Consider the following 19,829-nt stretch of genomic DNA (forward strand, 5'->3'; position numbering starts at 1 on the left):
TGGTATGTAGCGTAACCCTGAGCTGAACTCTGCCACTTTTTGTTCTTTTAGGTCTGATTAACCCACTTCCACCCACACCAAGTTCTGATCCACTAGTGAGAGACCGTATGTGTGTTTGTGTGTGTACATGCATCCTTGTGTGTGGTCTCGAGTATGTGTGTTACAGACACGCCTTGTGACTGAAACTTCTCCCATAAACAAGCCCTCCCAACCTCAGGAAGAGCCGGGGGCTTTCTCAGACCGCTGGCACACAGTCTTGAAACAGCCTGCCTCTAACTAACCTAGAATGGCTCAGAAATGATTCTAAAGTGGGCTGTGCTAGGGAGAGAGACTCAGTAACAAAAATGGCTTATTCTTACATGTCTGTTAAATAATTTCTAGTAAAACAAAACTTATTTTATGAACAGAAAGGGAGACCACAGAATGAAATTTTTTTGAACTTTAAATTCCAAGTTAGGAATCTAGAGCGAGGCTTACCTTGGATAACTGATGATTTAGATAAGTGGGGAGGAATATGTTGTTCTCTGAGCATCTTTGGAAACAGATGTTTCATCTAAGTGTTTGCTGTAGCCAGAGAAAAAGCGAGTACTACAAGGCCTACCTACAGTTTTTTTTTTTTTTTTCTTTATTGGAGTATAATTGCTTTACAGTGTTGTGTTAGTTTCTGCCGTACAACGAAGTGCATCAGCTATATGTATACATATATCCCCTCCCTCTTAGGTCTCCCTCCCAGCCCCCCATCCCACCCATCTAGGTGGTCGCAGAGCACTACTGAGCTGAGCTTCCTGTGCTTTACAGCATGTTCCCACTAGCTAGCTATTTGATGCAAGGTAGCGTATATATGTCCATCCTAGGCCTACCTGTAGTTTTAAGAAAGAAGCTTTAAAGACACCATGTCAAGTGTGGAAAGGAGATTCTGTGTGAGATGCATCCAGCGCATCTTAAAATCAAGGATTTTCAGGACTTCCCTGGCGGTCCAGTGGTTAACATGCTGCGCTTCCACTGCAGGGGGCGTGGGTTCGATCCCTGATCAGGGAAGTTCCACATGCCTCACGGCGCAGCCAAAAAAAAAAATCGTGGATTTTCAGAGCGGGGTGGGGGAGGACTTGGGATGATGGAATCCAATCTGCTCAGTTCAGAGCCCAGAAACGGAAGCCCAGAGAGGGTAAACGGGTCTCCCGTTTTGCACAGCTAATGGGGGCAGAATCAGAACCCAGGTCTCTCAGTGCTCTGGTCATGTCACCAGACTTCATTGTTTTCCCTTTTAGCCATTTCATCCTGAAGAATCCAAACCTCCCTTTCAAGTCCGGAGTGGACATCGGTGTTTTATACAAGTGCCTTCTGCTACCCGGCTCTGTGGGCAGCACGGGAAGGGAACGGGCTCTGGTGCCAGACAGAGCTGAGCTTGAATATGGGCTCTGCCCCTTCCTCTGTGCTCCTGGACAAGTCACTTTCCTCACCAACCCTCTCTTTTCTTATCTGTGTGGATGCAGGAACCTACCCCTGGATTGCTCTGAATGGAAGGAACTAAAGGACGCCAGCACCTGGCTCAAAGCAATCGAGGGTCAGTGGTTCCTGCTATTATGCTAATAACCCGTTCCAGGCTTCCCCACCCTGGGAATGTCCCCACCATCCATCCAGTTAGTCACACATACCCAGATCCCAGTCATCCTAGACAGCTTCCCCTTCCTCATGTGCCCCCTTCAACCCGCCACCAAATCCTGTCATTGTAACCTGAACCTTCCCCTAACTCGTCCCCCCTTCCCTGCACCTGCCATGTCACCAGCCCTGCCTGAGCCACCTGCTTCGTGAGCCTACACTGGTGCCTGAGCCCCTAGATGATGTCCTGCCCTTGCTCTGGTCTTCCAACCAGCCACCCTCCACAGGGGAGCTGGACAGCTTTGCCAGAACACGCATCTCATCCACTTCATCCTCTGCCTAAAGCCCTCCAGGAGTTTCCTTTCATTCAAGGACAAATATCAAACTTCGTACGCAGCCCAGTAAGCCTGCCCTCCCACAGCTCCAACTCCCAGGGACCCCTCCCCGCCTCCCCAAGCTCTCAGGAGAGTGGCCGCATCCCCCTTTGCCCTAAGTTCTCCCAGGATCATGTCCCCTTTCTCCCAAGCACATGATGCCACAGTTAGTAGTTACATGGGACTCTGATGATCCCAGTCAAGTGCATCCTCGTTAGGTGGTGAGCTCTGTGGGGTGAGAACACGGCGGGTTTGTGTTCACCTTCTCCCCAGGGATGAATAAATGAACAAAGCAGCAGGAATGGGCAGGAGGGAGATGTGGAGGAGTAACTACTGTCCTCATTTTACAGAGGGCCAGACTGAGGCTCGAGGAAGGCGTGTGACTTCCCGAGGTCGGGGCCCCCAGGAACTGGATGGAAGCGCAGTGGTCCTCACACACCGCCCACCATGCTGCTTCAGAAACCAGCTCCCACATTTCTCCTTTACCATCCAACCTTTCTTCACAGTAGCCAGTGGCTCAGCAAAAAATTAGTGGGTTCTTTAAAAAAAAAAAAAAAAAGGAGGCTCTGAGGGCATGGGGGGCGGGGACTATAATTGTCACATGGAAAAAGGAAGAAATTGCAAGTTAGTAACGGGGAGATTTTGAGTTTAAAAAAAAAAAGACCATCCAAAGCTACAAGATTTGTTGCTATTTAGACCAAATGGAACAACATTTCCAGAGCTGTCTCTATGGATCTGAAGATTCTAGATTAAGGGCAAGTGACTTGGCCAAAGGCTTAGACCTGTTTCCCGACACAGGTACTCTTAGGGAAGGAAAAACAAGGGCGGTAAAAGCCCCAGCAAGGTTGCTACACCAGTATGACTGATCTAAATGGAACACACTTCCATGAGTCATTTGTAGCTTTAAATACTATAGAAAAAAGAATTTATGAAACATGCCCAAACAGTCTCCCTTTAATGTGGCGAGCTCTTTTCAAACCACATTGTTCAAATTTATGTTAAAATGCAAACCCTTCATGTTTACAATGGTACTCTTGGAGGAATAATATAAAAGTACAACTGCTAAATTTCAAAGACAAGACTTATAACCTCAGAACAATGGGGGCATTCCCAGCGCAAATTTATGAGCTGTTAAACCTCAAAAGGTTTCCTCAATTAGCAATGAAGGTTTTGACATATTTGCAGCCTGGTATAGGGGCTGCTTTTTATACAATTTGGGGTGTACCGCTTTTATCGGAACTTTTCCTTACTTTTATTGACCTCGGATGACAACTATTGTGCTCCTCTCTGGGCAGCGTTTGATCCTGCTAATTGTGCCGTGGAGCCGGGACGGCATTTCACGGTTTACCATTGCTCCTGGGGCGCACGACAAATTATACATAATGCATTGCGTTGTAATTGCTGCATTGTGAACTTGGCTCGCCTTCCCAACATAAAATACCGACATCCAAGTAGTTTTATTATAAAAAACCGTAAGGGATTCTTTTGGATTATAAACATCTGAAGACACAACGTTCTCATGAATTCCGGTGGCTATTTTGGACACACACAGGGCGGGTGAGGCTGAAAAGCAAATCAAATGTACTTCACATGAATGTTTACAGAGAAAAAGAGGAGGCAGTCACGAAGGCAAGGCCATAGGGAATGCAAAACAAAACGGAGTAGGAGCTGAAGGGCAGACAAAAGTCCAAACTGGGAAATCAAAGAGGCAAGGTCTAGTGATGGCCCTTCGTCTCCCTGGGCCTCAAGTTCCTCCTTTTGAAAACAAAGGCACAGAACAAAATGACCACAAAGGTCCCTTTTCCATGAAGATAGGAGCCTCAGGGGGGCAGTGACCTGTTTTCCAAGACTGATTTGTCAGCACTAGAAACCTGTGTCTTGTACCAAACACACAGCTTCTCACCACTGCCCTGTTGGTTTGGGGCCTCTTAGAAAAAGATGATGCCTCTTGAAAGGGCAAGGGGCAGAATAAATAAAGCACAAGTTTTGTATATGCAATATGATCAAGTGCAAAAAAAAAAAATCACAAGAACAGTACAGCGATCACTCTAGATGCCCACAGCAGGCCACGGCCACAGGACCTGCTGCAGATCTGGAAGCAACACCAAGGCACCAGGGGGTACCCTCTTAACCCTCCCTTCTCCTCTCTCCCTGCCCCGGGACAGCAGCCTGATATATGAATTCAGGGAAATGAATGTCCTAGAGGAGCCAGAGGTGCTCCAGCAAGATTTCAAGCACAAGGGGTCACCTGGCAGCTCAGCCGGCCACACAGGTAACACATAACTGGACTGTGTTAGAACCGTGGCTTCTCTTTGAAGCCAGGCCACAGACAATCCAACGTGCAGTTAGTAGGCTGTTAACCTCCTGCCAAAGAATTCTGTGTCCCTCGACCAACTTCTCCTCCCACCTGGTTCAACAGCAAGCAAATGGCCCAGTTAATTGCAAACCGAATTTAAGACTTAAATTTGACAACGAAGTATGCTTAGAACTTTGAGTGTTTGGCATAGGAGGGTCAGAATTCTAACTATTTACTTAAATTATGACACCCAGCGCTGCATAAAAGGCATCCTGGATGAGAAACACACCGGCTGTCCATCTGTCAAGATTGTGGAAAGACTATGAGGCAGTGTGGGCCTCCTCCCCCAAACCCTCACGTCTACTGTGGGCGACGTAGCCATTCTGCTACCAACTAGTTCACGTGAACAAAAGGGGATGCTCCGGAGTGGGCAGCTAGGGGGGCAACAGTCAGGATTACAGTTTTAGGACAGAATACTCTTATTTATTGGCCCTAGAGTTGTGCTAAGGCTCACAGACATGTTACCAGGGAGATATGATCAGCTGTGATTTTGTCAGTGAATGAAGCACATCAAGGTTTTTCTCTGGTTATCACTCCTTAAGAGACAATAATAGGGAATTCCCTGGTGGTCCAGTGGTTAGGATTCTGCACTCTCACTGCTGAGGGCCTGGGTTCAATCCCTGGTCAAGGAACTAAGATCCCACAAGCCATGCGGCGCGGCCGGGGAGAAAAAAAAAAAAAAAAAAAAAAGGGGACTGGGCAGGGAAAGTGAGAGGCCATATCTAGGAATTGTTTTTGGAAACACTCCCAAGGCAATGGACTTTGCTCTAAATAAAGAAATACCAATCTTCAAAGGGGGATAGTTTGGGGTAAATGGCAAAGCATGAGGAAGCTGAGTAGCAAAGGGAATATGAAAATACTACCTTCCCAACAAATACCATATGATATCACTTAGACGTGGAATCTAAAATATGACACAAATGAACCTATCTTTGAAACAGAATCACGGACACAGAGAACAGACTGGTGGTTGCCAAGGGGGAGGGGGTTGGGGGAGGGATGGAGTGGGAGGCTGGGGTCAGCAGATGTAAGCTATTATATGTAGAATGGATAAACAACAAGGTCCTACTGTGTAGCACAGAGAACTATATCCAATATCCTGTGATAAACCACAATGGGAAAGAATATTTAAAATGTATATATATCTATCTATATCTATGTATAACTGAATCACTTTGCTGTACAGCAGTAATTAACACAACATTGTAAATCAACTATACTTCAATTTAAAAAAAAAGAAAACACCACTTTCCCAACTTCTTTAGACAAAACTAGGCCTGAGGTCCCCCCCGTCAGGCAACCACTTCGTAGTCACGAGCATCTCCAGTGCAAGAAAACATCTCACACAATTTTCTTGAGTAATTATTTCCCTAAATTGATGCCAGGAAAATCTTGTTCCTTCTCTGGGGAGAATATATTTGGGATTCCTGCCACAAGTTAAATGGTCTAGATGAGTTTAGAGAAAGATCATTTAAGGACAATCAAAAAAATTATACACACACACACACACACACATACACACACACTGGAAAAAGAAAATAACAAATGTGAACGAGAGTGCCTAGGTTGGAGGTCCAGGTAGGAACCCCATGAGGAAGGATAGTGCCAGGGAGACAGCAGAAACTCAAGAAGGGTTCTGCATCCCTCTATTTTGAAGTCCAGGTCCATCAAGAGATCTTAAAAGAAATACATAAAAAGAATATAGCAGTGGAGAAACTGAAGTTTTACATTTCCAATTTTTATGTTACAGGCTTCCTTCCCCCCTCTAACTTCAGTTTATAAACTGAAGGCTTCAGTCTTTTGAATACACAAGGACACTTGTGCACACACAACCAAATCCAACCAAAAAAAGAGAAATAAAAACCAAAGCCATTTCAAATATACCTCAAGCAAGAGCTTGATCAAGCGTCTGGACTCCAGAGACAAGTCTGCCTGGTCATGGTGGTATTCCCAAGGCAGGTGGCCAATCAGAATTTGTTGAATGACTGAACCCCAAAGAGTTTTCATGGATGGAGGGTTAAGTTCCACCATTTCCAGCTCCTGCCTTGACCCACAAACTCAGCCATCCAGGGGCGCTGCAGGTTTTTGGTTTAGCCCTAGTCTGCCCTGGAGCCATCCAGTGAGATCCATCTAGAGACCCTGGGGATCCAGATGAGCTGACAGGAGAAATTGCTCCTGGTGTCCACTTACATAAGAAAAATGAGGATCCACTTTTCTAGGGGTGAAATCAGGGCTGAGGCAGAAAAGGATGGCTCTTACACAATCTTCATCTCTCTCTCCCCTCTCATGTAGTCCCTTTGTATTTCTTTCTTTCATAAGAAGGGGGCTCTCTAGCTTTCCAACATGTTCAATAGCTACCAAATCCAAGAACTCTGAAGACAGACCACGAAGATTCACCCTTGGATTTAAAAAAAGTCACATCTCGTGAAAACACAGATATCACAATGAGAAATACCTAAGAGAAAACACTTAGAATTCGAAACAAAACAAAACAAAAAAGACAGGCAAAAAACCACTTCTTTGGTTTTGTCAAGAAACTTATTTGAGTATTTGAATATTAATAATAACCACATTTATCCCACACTTGTAAGGCAAAGCAAATAAACTATAGCAATTAAACAGAGAAAAGAATTAACACCCTAAAGTAGCTACTCCTTCCTAAGAGCTACCAAAATGCAAATAACTTATAGCCTGTTCTTTCTTGTGCCTTAGCTGTAACAGAGGAGAAAACTGGCTTGGAAAAGAACAACGAGAGAAAGACAAGGACTACGTTTTGAATGCACAGTTTGGGGGACGTCCACCATGACGGCCGTGTAAAAGAAATAAGCCATCCAGGGCTGACATGGGCTTTAATATAATGCCAGACTTCACCACTTATTATTCATTCGTTTGTTCATTCTTTCACTCTTTCTCTTATTAGGTGATCATTCATCCAACAGACATTTATTAAGCACTTTCCCGGGGGGTCTGTGATAGGCGTGGGGTGCACAGAAGTGAATAAGAGCAGGGGCATGGCTTTATCCACTGTAGAAACAGTGCTCAGGGACTAAGCCTGTGAAAACGTCTGAGATCTCAAAGTAATTAAGTGGCTCCCTCAGTGAAAAAAAAAAATCTATAAAACTGAAAAGTAATAAGTATTTGATTAAATGCCTATGAAACGTACCATATCAGTCATTTATATCTCAACTCATAAATATGACATATATATTTATAGTTGTTTACTTAAATATATATTTATATACTACGGATGGGCTGTCACATGTTTCAACACGTGAAATGACACAGGGTCGGGGTGGGGTTTCTAAAAATAAAAGCCCACGTAAGTCCTCAAAAGTCCCCACAGGATGGACAGGACATCTGTGCTCTCCCGGAGTTTATAGTGTAGTGGAGACAAAGGCACATGCCAGTAGCCACAATCACCTTGTGAAATATCTGAGAAAGTACCCCTCTGAGCCTCATTTTCTTCATGAAAAAATAACCTACTGAAAACCAGAAACCATGGCCTTTGGGGAAGTTCGGAGGTCCAAGTTAAAAAAAAAAAAAGATGGGAAAGTATTTCATAAGCTCAGAGTGATGAGAAGTAAACTTTTAACCCCTTTGGTCTTTGCCCCTCCTGGTAGTAAATGCCTCTTACCATGTCGGATGCTACACCTGCCGCCTACCTGGGAACTGGTGCTCAGACCAGAGACAAATCTCTACCATACCCTAAACATAAGGCTGCCCTGGTGCCCTTCTGCAGCCCACAGATGTCTCTGATGGACAGACACACGTAAACCAGGACGCTTCATGTAAAGATAAAACTTGGCCTGTATCGTGAGATTCCAAAGAGACAGAGGTTAAAAAAAAAAAGAAAAACAAAAAATCAAAAAACCGCCCCTCCCCTTACACTGGTAAAAATGAAACCATTTTTCAATTAGCTCAGCCCTAAGCAGACACCATCATCTATTTTGCCCTAAGAATGAAAAGCTGTGGACTGCTCCTAAAGTCAATTTTACTTCTCTCTTTCGTAGACATTTCATGAAATACCTTAATCTTCCCAGCAGGAAATATTAGTAGGTAAAAGAGGAAAATGAACTCAGTTTTGGAAAGAAAGGATCATGTGGTATAACACAGAAATATATCCTAGGAGGCAGTCTGGTTCTATTATTTGTCCTTTTTCCTGTTCTTCTTCATGGGCTCCCTTTTAGGCAGCCGGCTGGGATGGGGCTGCGGCAGGGTATGACCAGGTTAAAAGCAGCCCAGGACACAACATCATAAACGGAAGAGGGATAGCAGTTATAAGCTTCTGCAAATAGAACCTGGCCGCTTCAAATGTGTCCGACTAGACCCTCCTTCTGGCCTCAAGATTTCCTTTGTGTCTCACCACGGGATGTGTGTTAGGATGATATACAACGTGTTTAAATAAAACAAGAAAACAAACCAAGAAAAATTCTGCATGATGAAGAAGGAAAATCTACTAAAAATACTTTACAATGGCTTCAAACATGAAATCACATTTACAAATAACATTTTCATGACTTGGGCATAAGTGACTCAGGAGCATATGGATTAAATTTCCTTCAGAATGCACAGGGCTTTAAAAATCAAGCAGAAACTTGCTTGGCAAAATTAGTTTGTAGAGCAGAGCTCTGGGGAAAAAAAGAAAAGAAGTTTGTCAGACGGCACTCACTTTGGCATCCCTTCTCTGGTGCTTTCTTTGATGACCAAGTCAACTGGCTATGGTGGCCATTGCCTAGGAACAACTTTCTTGGAAATCGTTTAACTCTCTTTCCCTATTTAGGCAAAGTATTCAATAACTTTATAATAAATGACTCTCCTTCACCTCGACTATCTCAAGCATCAAAAATCGTGGTCTAAGGTCCACTTCTGTAAAAAATGTTGAGCCACCTTAGGCAGAGAGCAAATGGCTACCGCATCTTTGCGGCAATCAGGTATGACTGCATATATAGGGATGCTTTTATTTCCTATTAATCCATTTGAAACTAAATACTTTTTCCCCCAAAATTAAAGACACACATTTTAGACAGAGCCCACAACAATCAGGCTCTGTTTTACCTGCCCAAACTTTTTGGTTTCTTTCACCACACAAAGTTCACACACGAATACTACCACCACCAACATTGCTATAAAATAACCTTAGCATTCACAGGGTTTACTGTTTCCAAAATGCACCCTCAAACATCACCTCATTCCATTCTGGGGGATAGTCATGACAAGTATTTAACCCATTTTTAGATGAGGAAACTGAGGTTCGGAGAAAGGTCATATAGCAACAACTAGCCATTCTTCAAATACCAATTGTACTTTCCTGTCTTGGCATCTTTTATTGTTTATTTTGATAATTTTTAATAGTCATGTTCTCTAGAATACCTATTCCCTTTATCCCCACTGACTAGAATCTCCCATTCTTCAAGGACCAGAACATATACCACACCTTTCAAGATGTGATCCCTGAACACTGTATCTCCAAGCAGGATGATCTTTCTTATGTATCAATCGGGCTAGGCTACAGTTACCAATTATTCAGTCAAACACTAATTGGGGTGTTGCTCTGAAAGTATGTGGTAGATGTGATTGAGTATCTAATCAGTTGACTTCAAGGGAGATTATCCTAGTTAATCCAGGTAGCTGAAATTAATTAATTAGCTGAAATTAATTAATTAATTAATTAGCTGGAAAACCCCCTAAGAGCAAAGCTGAAGCTTCCTCAACAAAGAAGAAATTCCACTGATGAACTGCAACTTCAGCACATGTCCCAGAGTTCCAGCCAACCCTTCCCGGAGGCCTGCCCTACAGACTTCAGACTTGCTGGTTCAGCTCCCACAGTTGTGAGCTCCTCAATGAGTCAGGCACTGCTTGTTACTGGATCATGAGAAAACAGCAAGATTTTCATGAAGTTCATAGGGCACATTTGGGATATCCTGACTTAAAATATCTGTTCTGTGGCATCTATGGAATTCACTCTTGGGGATCTGGGGTCGCCTCACAAAGAGGTGGTCCATTTTCTACATCAGGTTCTCAAAGTGATTCCCAGACCAGCATCAGAGCGTCACCTGGGAGCCTGTTAACCAGTCAAGTTCTCACACCCCATCCCCAAACCCATTAAGTCAGGAACTCTGGGGGTGGGGCCCAGCTCTAAACACAGGAAACCATTCTGTTTAGTGTGTAAGAGAATCACCTGCAGAGCTCGTTGAACTAAAGACTGTTGGGTCTCACCCAGGACACATAGCTATTTACATGTAAATGAATTTTAAAAAACTAAAAAAGCAGTGCCTCAGTTGTACTAACTACCAAGCGCTTAGCACATGTGGCTAGTGGCTACCATGTCGGACACTGAAGATAAAGACCATGCCCATCACTGCAGAAAGTTCTATAGGACAGTGATGCTCTGGAGCCACTGAGAGGGACCCCTAGGAGAAACCCCTCCAACACACGTCAGGTACTACAGGCAGGGAAAATAATTTCCATTATTAGCCTTACACTGAAAAAGCACAAGGCCAGATGGTCCAAATCAAAGGCAAATGTTCCTTTGTGATTACGTTGCTTCTCACGTGGGCGATTCTCTGTAGCTTTAGGAAGAGTAGCATCAGGGACTTATTTATTTAACACTAGTTAAACTAAGGCTGGGGAACCCAGCAGCAGTAGTGCAGGCTACGTGAGTCATCAGAATCCTTTTTTTTTTTTTTTTGCGGTACGCGGGCCTCTCCCGTTGCGGAGCACAGGCTCCGGACGCGCAGGCTCAGCGGCCATGGCTCACGGGCCCAGCCGCTCCGCGGCACGTGGGATCTTCCCGGACCGGGGCACGAACATGTATCCCCTGCATTGGCAGGCAGACTCTTAACCACTGCGCCACCAGGGAAGCCCAGAATCCTTCTTTTTATTCTTTCACAGGGGTGGGGGTGGGGATTAAGAAGCTCAAAGCCTTTAGAAGCTCAGGGCCTCTGTTTTAACTCTGGTGGAACAAAGGACAAAAGTAGGGTCTATATTGCACCATCAACTGTTCACTTCCTGAAACAGCTCCTGGCAAGGCTATTGCTAACCTCCGTGTTGCTAAATCCACGGATCATTTCTCAAGTCCTCATCTGCCTGGGACCACTGGGGCATTTGGCACAGATGGACACTCTTTCCTCCTAGAAAAAGATTCTTGTCTTCTAGGACCACCTGCTCTCTCTTTCTCCGGTTTTCCACTCTGCTTCACTGGTTCCTTCTTCTCCCTCTCCTTTGCTGGTACCTCTTTTTCTCTCTGACCTCTCTATGCTGGAGACCCCAGTGCTCAGGCTTTGACCCTCTTCTCCATCTTTACTCACTCCCTTGGCGATTCCACCCACTTTCATTAATTTAAATACCATTTATATCATGCTGATGACTACCAGATTTTTATTTCCAGACCATACCTGTCATCTGCTCTCATACAGAACTACCTACTCCATCCCCACATGGAACTCTCATAAACTTGTCACTCTCTCCAGGTCCAAGACTGAACTCCATTTTTTTCCCTGCAAACCTGCTCTACCTGCATGTTCAGGTTAGTGGAAACTCCAACTTTCCAGTGCCCTCAGCCCCAAACTTTATTCCCCCTTCACTTCTCCTTCTCTCACAATCCCCACCATTCTGTCAAAGAATCCTTCTGCTCTACCTCTGAAATGTACCCAGAAGCTAACCGCCATGCACCTCCTCCACGGCTGCCGTCCGGGTGGGGGCTGTGGTCCTCCCTTGCCTGGGTTACTGCAACAGGCTCCTAACTGGTCCTCCTGCTGCTACCCTCTGCCTCTGTCTTCCCATGGCCTATCCCTCTGTGTCTATCTTCTCCTTTGCCCTCCCTCATCAGCACACCCATCACTGGGTTTAGGGCCTACCCTCATCAGGATGATCTCACCTTGCCAGTGTCATTTTCATTACATCTGCAAAGACTCTTACTCCAAATACAGTTGCATTCTAAGGCTCTGGGGGCACAGCTCTTTTGGGGGTCAGCATTCACCCCACTATGCTGCCCCACAGACTAGTCTCAATACAGTAGCCCCAGTGAGCCTTTAAGAAATTAAGTTAAATTATGATACTCTGTGCTCAAAACCCTCTAAAGGCTCCCATCTCACTTAGAGAAAAACCAAAGTCCTTCTGCCGGCCTAAAAGGCCCTGTGTGATCTGGCTCTTAAACCTCTCTGTCCTCACCTCCCACTGTCCAGTCATAACAGTGGCCCAGACTAGCGGATGTGGATTTGAGACATGTTTTGACTTAGCATCAAGATCACCTGGTTACTGACAACACCCAGGAGGTAACACCTGACGAGGAACAAGTTGGGGAGGTGGAAAAGGTAAGTACATGCTGCATTTGAGATGTCCTTGCGTTCATTTATATATTGATATAATTTCAGAAAGAGATCTGGGCTGGGAAGATAAATTTGAAGTATAAATCGTAACTAAAGCCTTAAGAAAAGAGGTCCAAGAATGAAGTCATTAGGAAAACTGATATTCCAAGGTAGAGTAGAGGCGGGTGAGCCTGCAAAGGAGACCAAGGAAAGAGGTCAGAGCAGTAGTGGGAAAGCCAGGAGGGTAGAAAAAAGGAGGGTTTCAAGGAGTGGATAGTTATGTTAAGTAAACCTGGGGAAGAGAAGTGTCTCCGGGCCTTAGCAACATTGAGGCCGCTGGGGAACTTGGCTAGAACGGTTTCATGAGAGTAAAGGGGGGCAGCACCACGACTGAAGAAGTGGAGACTCTGCAGACCGTAAGTGGAAAGGAAAGGTGGTGAATGAAAGGCAGTTGTGCTGTTGGTCTCTCTCTCTTTGGGGATGAGTGTGGAAAGAGACTCGAGTAGGTTTCAATATTGACAGGAAGGATCTGGTAAACACTCAGAAGCTGAAGACAGAGGGAAAGGGGGATAATCAGTAACAAGAGCTTTTCCTGAGAAGTTAGGGCAGGGAAAGGATTAGCTTTCGGTAAGAGGAAAGAGACTTCCCTGCCCAGCTATTAGGAGGGACAAGTTCAGTATGGGGGTGGATACAGGTAAGTTTGTAGTTTTCATCATGGGACGCTGAGGGCATTACCTACAGGTGGATTCTATTTTTGGGGGGAAGTCGAGGACAGGTGAGATGTTGATATCATTTATAATAGACTCAGTTTACTCTGTTGGGGCACAGTCTCCACTTGGGCTCAGCTGCCAGGTGCAGGGTCCGAGAAGCCTAGTGGCTGGGCTCACCTAAGTCTGTGGAATTTTTCCATATAGGTGGACGAAGGACTGAGCAACAAGGGCACGGAAGGTATCTGTAAGAGAGTAACTGAAACAAAGGACTGGAAATCTAAGCACTGGATGGAGGCAAGTAAGACAAGAAGGGAAGGAATTAATGGACTGGAAAGGGGAACAAAGAACACCTGCAGCTGAGTACCCAGAACTTTAAGGTCACCTAAAAGTGGTCGAAACACTACATACTAAGTCCATGAAAGCTAAGAGCCCAGTGTATTTAACACAAGAAGCAAAGGAGTTTTAGATACAACCCCTCTACTACCAGGGTACCAAGTGCCACCCTACTTGCTATCAAAGAGAACCAGAGGGACCTTTACATTGAAAAGGTAAGAAGGAGGTACTGAAATTCAAGGAATATCATTCCAAATCTGGATTTCCTGCCACTAAATCACTTCCAAGTGATGTGCTTGATTTTATTGATTTTGCTATAACTGATTCTATGTAAGTGTCCTATACACAAGTTTACCTGATTCTTTATCATCTAAACCTACCCTCTGGTGTGGTGGTTCTCAACAGATTTTGCCCCCTAAGGGAGAACTGGCAATGTCTGTAGATACTTTTGGCCATCACAACTGGGAGGAAGGGTGCACGAGCATCTGGTGGGTAGAGGCCGGATGCTATTCAACATCCCACAATGCACAGGACAGCTCCACCCCAACAAGGAATTATTCAGCCCCAAATGTCAATAGTGCTCAGGTTGAAAAACCCTGCTCCAGAACAAACATGCCTGCAAATGTACACTATTTACATCAGAGAGAGGAGGGCTCAACTTGGGATCCAAGTAACAAACTGTCTTCAAATTTTCTGTACCACAAATATACCAACAGCCTAAATAAAACTACCTTAGTTTTTAGAAAAACATCAATATATTAGTGCACAAAACCTTGTAGACTTAGATATGTAAGAAAGCATATGGATGCCCTCGATGACTTCTTCCTACCTCCTTCCTTCCTTGCCTGGTTTTTCCCATTCTCCTGTTTATTTCTCTCCAGAAGGAGCTCTGTTCTTCACCAATTCCTGCATACTGGAATATTAAGTTCCAAAGATAAATTAACTTTGATAAAATTCCTTTATCAGAAGTAAATGTGAAAGTCTGAAGAATTTAGTGAGCTGGCCTTTTGCCCATATACAGAAATGATTAAAGACTAGACTGCGATTAAATTCTGAGCAGAGTGACATAATTAGCAAATTTATGAATGGGTCTTCTTTTCACAGTTCTACTGTCAGGACTAATTACTTGTATTAATTAGAACTGTCAACACATGAATATGCTTGTTGAAGCGACTTCCTATGGTAAAGTACGAGACTGGTAAATATGAAGACACTTGGAAAGATGCAAAGACCTTCATTTATTAGCAACTCTAAATGATGCAGAAGCACTGACTGCACAATGAGCCCTGGGGATTGACTGTAAATGGATTCCTAGTTAATGAATTTGTTCTCCCTTGCTTAGGCGTTATTCTTGGTTTAGCGTTTGGACGAAATACTCAATGTATCACTACTTTAGAAGGACTGTAGCAAGAATAAGGAAAAAATTCTGCAAGTTACTGGAAAAGTAGAGTAGCAGGGATGGTTAAGTTGAGCAAGAGAGAGGTCCTGTCTCATCTTTGATTAGTCTGAGATCTAGTGTAAAACAAGTTTTGAGAACTGCTTAAGTGAAACGGGAAGGACAGCTGGGGGATTAAAAACTAGAGTTTGAGACCCAGTTTTAACTCTGTGTGACCTTGGGTAAGTGGACAAGTTACTAAGCCTCTCTGTGCCTTGGTTTGCTCATCTGAAAAATGGGGACAGCAACAGAACTTGTAGAGGGCTGTGGTGAGCCTTAAATGTCAACATATATAAAGGGCTTAGAGCGGTGCCCAGCACAAGCTACGTGCTGGCTGTTACTGTTTTCATAGTCATCACCTGGGATGGCAGCAGAAACAGAATTTCGAGCTCCAAGAACGAGATCCTTGGAGCAGGACGCAGTGCTTTGGAGTCAGATAGAGTCGAGGTATGAATCCAGGCCTGTTACATTTAATTTTTAAGCTTCAATTGTGCCCTGCCTCATGAGTCCTTGTAAAAAGTAAATTTTAAAAAATGCATGAAAGGCACTTGCTGTGCCTGGTACATAAAAGAGGCTTGCTAAATATTAGTGCTTAAGCATTCATTACCATTATTATCTTTTTGGAGGAATCTCTGAGACATGGAAATAAATGCCAAAAGAAAAATTTTAGTAAGTGACCTAAGATGAGTGGAGAGAGCACATGTGAAAGAGGAGAAAGGGAAATGAAGAGGATCTATCGAGGGCCTTCTCTGGGAAGGGTGCCCTCATCCCCTGTCTCAACCGGCCGTCACCACAGCCCCAAGAGGAGGGTTTAACTCCCCAGCCACAGAATCCCCATAAATCCCCTAATTACCTTGTTCACTGGTGAAGGAAAGACAGCTGGGATTCCAACTGGGGACTGAATGGCTGCGAAGCCCACACTGTGTCAAGGCGTGAAAGCCAGGCTGCAAAGGGCTTCATCACAGACTGCGGGGGAAACAGACTCTAAGCTCTTCCTACTTTTTTTCCTTCCCCCCACCTTTATATATATTTAAAAACACAGTCATCAGATTCTTGATAGGCAAAGCTTGTTCCGGCTGGCTAGGTAAACTTTACCTGATAACTACCATAAAATAACTACTGTAAGATAATTTTAAATTAAGGCCGGTTAATCAGTTTTTTAATCCTGTTAAGTACCAACTTGGCAACGGTCCACAAAAGAGAGAATTATTCTCGTTTTCTGCTTTGTCTTCCAGAGACACACATTTCTGACAGTGTGGAGATGGCCCGACTCATGGAGGCTGCAGGGAGCATTTGGGGAATGAATGAGAAGCATCTCCTAGGGTCCCTCCCAATTCAAAAAGCTAATGCTTTTGCATGCAGCAAGATGTCGATGCTAAACTCGATTTCAATTAAAAACCCATTTCTGTACAAATGTTATAAAACTAGACTAATAAAATGTAAGTTGATGACTCCTAATTTTGTCTTAAAAATTATGTGATACCTTAAAGATCAATCTGGCCAAAACTCCATAGCATCAAATAATCAGTGCATAAAAAGAAAACCTAGTTGTAGGATGTTCTGGATCCATTCACAAGAAAGCTCGGTTAAATGCAAGACACTGGTAAATCTGCTAGAGTTCCCAATGTCATGTTAGACAGCAAGCTGCTCCCAGCTGCTCCCTGGAACCCCTTAAAACTTAAAGGGTAGAGCTTCCCCCCTCTACTCTAGTTGCTCACTAGATAGTTCTCGAAGCAAATGCAGGTACCAAAGGATCTTCCTGACAGGTAGTGGGGGATATGGAGTAGTAATGGTCAGAATGTGCATTATTACTCTTCGAATAACCCCGTTTATTTTTTTGATTGCATATTATGCTTAAAAATGAACTTGGGGGATATGGTAAAAACAGCTCTGAATGGGGAGTACGATGATGCAGATTCCAGCACTAGCTAAGGGACGGTTAAGCCGTGTGGCTCTAGCCGACACCCTCTCTTTCTAGGGTGCAGTGTGCCAAGGTGGTTAGGACCAGGCCGTTTCTAAGGCTCTTACAGAGTTATAATCTAAGAATAACTATATTAACAAGAACTCTGTGTAATTCTTATAAGCCCAAACCGCCGCCACAGGGCTCTTAGGCTAAGGTTTTTTGCACAGTTGCTGAAAGTGTCAACTGAGCTCTCCTCAAATGGCAGTTGTGCTGTCAGGTTATAATCGTCTGTAATTGGTGCTTTCGTGAATTGCAAACTTCCTAACCACTAGAAGGCCTGAAAAAGAATCTCATTCCTCTGTAATAAGAAACATGTTAAAAGGCAAAATAATTAAAAAAGAAAGCACACTATGAGCAATAATCATTAAAACTCACTGCTTGGGCTTCCCTGGTGGCGCAGTGGTTAAGAGTCCGCCTGCCGATGCAGGGGACACGGGTTCGTGCCCCGGTCCGGGAGGATCCCACGTGCCGCGGAGCGGCTGGGCCCGTGAGCCATGGCCGCTGAGCCTGCGCGTCCGGAGCCTGTGCTCCGCAACGGGAGAGGCCACAACAGTGAGAGGCCCGCGTACCGCAAAAAAACAAAAAAACTCACTGCTTTATGTTTATGTTAACATTCCTCATCAGTGAAGACAAGCCTAGAGAACAGAACAGACAAAAAACAAACATGCTAGTTTACGATTTCTTAATAGCATGATTTCCCATAAGAATTCGTATGTGAAATAAGTCGGTCTTAATGGTTTCTTTTCTTGTCATCGAAACATATTAGGAAACCATCCACAGCTTTTCCTTCCTTCTTTCCATCCATCCATCCCATTCCTAAATATTCCCAACCATCAGTCACCCTCCTCTTTGATTAGCAACAGTTTCACCCAGATAATAGCTATTTTTGTTGATGCCTTCCTAGTTCCCTCCCTCCACCTTTCCTCACTCTCTCTTCCACTTGACTAAGTTCCCTGAAGGCAGAGAACCTGGGTTTTGTTTATCTTCATTTGGGGGGAAAAGAGATGGCTACCTTGCTCATACGTGGCACAATATGGGTTTTCCAAATATTCTAAAAATTACATAGAAAGAATTTAGAAATCTAGGTAACTACTAAAATGGATGGTACTATCTGTACCTTCAATTAAAAAAAAAGTACCCATTGTCTTCTGCTAGAGCTTCTTAAGAGCGACGCAGAGAGAAATGGGAACCTCTCTCTGTGGCCCTCAAGGAACTCCCCACCTAAAGACCTAAAGCCCTGTGAGAATCACTAGGGGAACTTATGAAGCAGTCCGAATACCTGGGCCCACGCTGCCGTCTTTGTGCACCTGCCCTCACCCCTGCCCCACCGGCTGTATATTCTGATTTATTGGGGGCCAAGGCACTGACAATTTTTTTTTTTTTTTTTTGCCAGTTTGTTTGTTTTATTGACACCTGGATGCTCGGGCCTTGACCGCGTACTTCCGGAGCAGGTACAGCCGCTCATTCCACTGCTGACTCTTGGTCTTCATGTTCTCTTCGTGTTTGTTGAGCCGGCGGCGCGTGGCACGCGTTTTCTTGGGCCACAGATGCAGAGGGGCTTGTACTTTTTGCCCTAAGAATTTCCTGAGGTTCTGAGTCTGGTTAATGATGGTGAGTACACGGGTGATGGATTTGCAAACAACTCGGATCTTGGAAAGTTTGGAAGCCGCGCCGCCTGGTACTTTAGCCACGCGTAGCTAGGACAGCTCCACTTTCAGGTCCTCCAGCTGTTTCAGCAGCTCCTTCTTCTTGCCGCGAAGGTCTCGAGGCTTAATCTTGGCCATGACTGTAGAGTCAGCCTCCGCCGCCTTCTCGGAGGGAAAAAGCGGCACTGATAATTTTTTTTTTTTTTTTTTTTTGCGGTACGCGGGCCTCTCACTGTTGTGGCCTCTCCCATTGCGGAGCACAGGCTCCGGACGCGCAGGCTCAGAGGCAATGGCTCACGGGCCCAGCCGCTCCATGTAATGTGAGATCCTCCCGGACCGGGGCACGAACCCGCGTCCCCTGCATCAGCAGGCGGACTCTCAACCACTGCGCCACCAGGGAAGCCCCGGCACTGATCATTTTTAAAAGCTCCCCAGGTGACTGTAACAGGAAGCCAGGATTGAGAACTACCAAAATCTCTGAAACCCCTCCTCTAGTTACTTACAAATGCTAGTTAACTGTATGCTTGGCCTTTCATTGTCTTACAGGCCTTGGATGCACCCACCATTCATTTACTGAAACACATTGCACATCAATGGTTATTCTTTTTTCAGAAATCAAGTGAGGTCACTGCTTGAATAAATTTAATTCTCCTTGATGTCAGTGAGCTGTAGCTTTCATAAATGTCCACTCTCCTTCATTTAATATGGTCTTTTCTAACTTTCCATTGAATTGGAGTATTCTATCTATAGTTAGCTGAGTGTTACCTGGGGGCTGGAAAACAGCTGGGGATAGATGGCGCATGGTCTGGAGCCCACTAATTCAAATTTAGGATCAATACCTCGATTGCCCCAAACTTAGATATGATACATTCATTCATATGAGAAAGGATGCTCACTCCCTAAATACTTGCCTGCCAATCTTTAAGATAATTAAGGTGATAGCAGATGTTATGACGTCATTACAGTCACTCAAGAGGAAAACCTGTGAATTCTGAGTTTAGAATAAATAGTATCCTGTCTGTATACCTCTCTCTTCTGTTTGCTGTAGGTGCAATATTTAATTTATTCCCATGTTAAATAGTTGTTTGTCTATTCATGTAACTAAAG

General features: G+C 44.4%; 1 protein-coding gene and 1 pseudogene across 11 annotated transcripts in view; both read right to left on the bottom strand.

The window, feature by feature from the left end:
• RHBDD1 (rhomboid domain containing 1) overlaps positions 1 to 19,829 on the bottom strand; it is a 113,733-nt gene that overhangs the window by 15,600 nt on the left and 78,304 nt on the right. The window lies entirely within an intron of this gene.
• The window catches only part of LOC149748509 (large ribosomal subunit protein uL29 pseudogene), a 33,192-nt pseudogene continuing 13,363 nt past the window's right edge, over positions 1 to 19,829 (bottom strand).

The sequence above is a fragment of the Delphinapterus leucas genome, chromosome 8 (genome assembly GCF_059928025.1).
Source record: "Delphinapterus leucas isolate spDelLeu-1000000601 "Yukka" chromosome 8, BTC_Dleu_Yukka2, whole genome shotgun sequence".
NCBI lineage: Eukaryota > Metazoa > Chordata > Mammalia > Artiodactyla > Monodontidae > Delphinapterus > Delphinapterus leucas.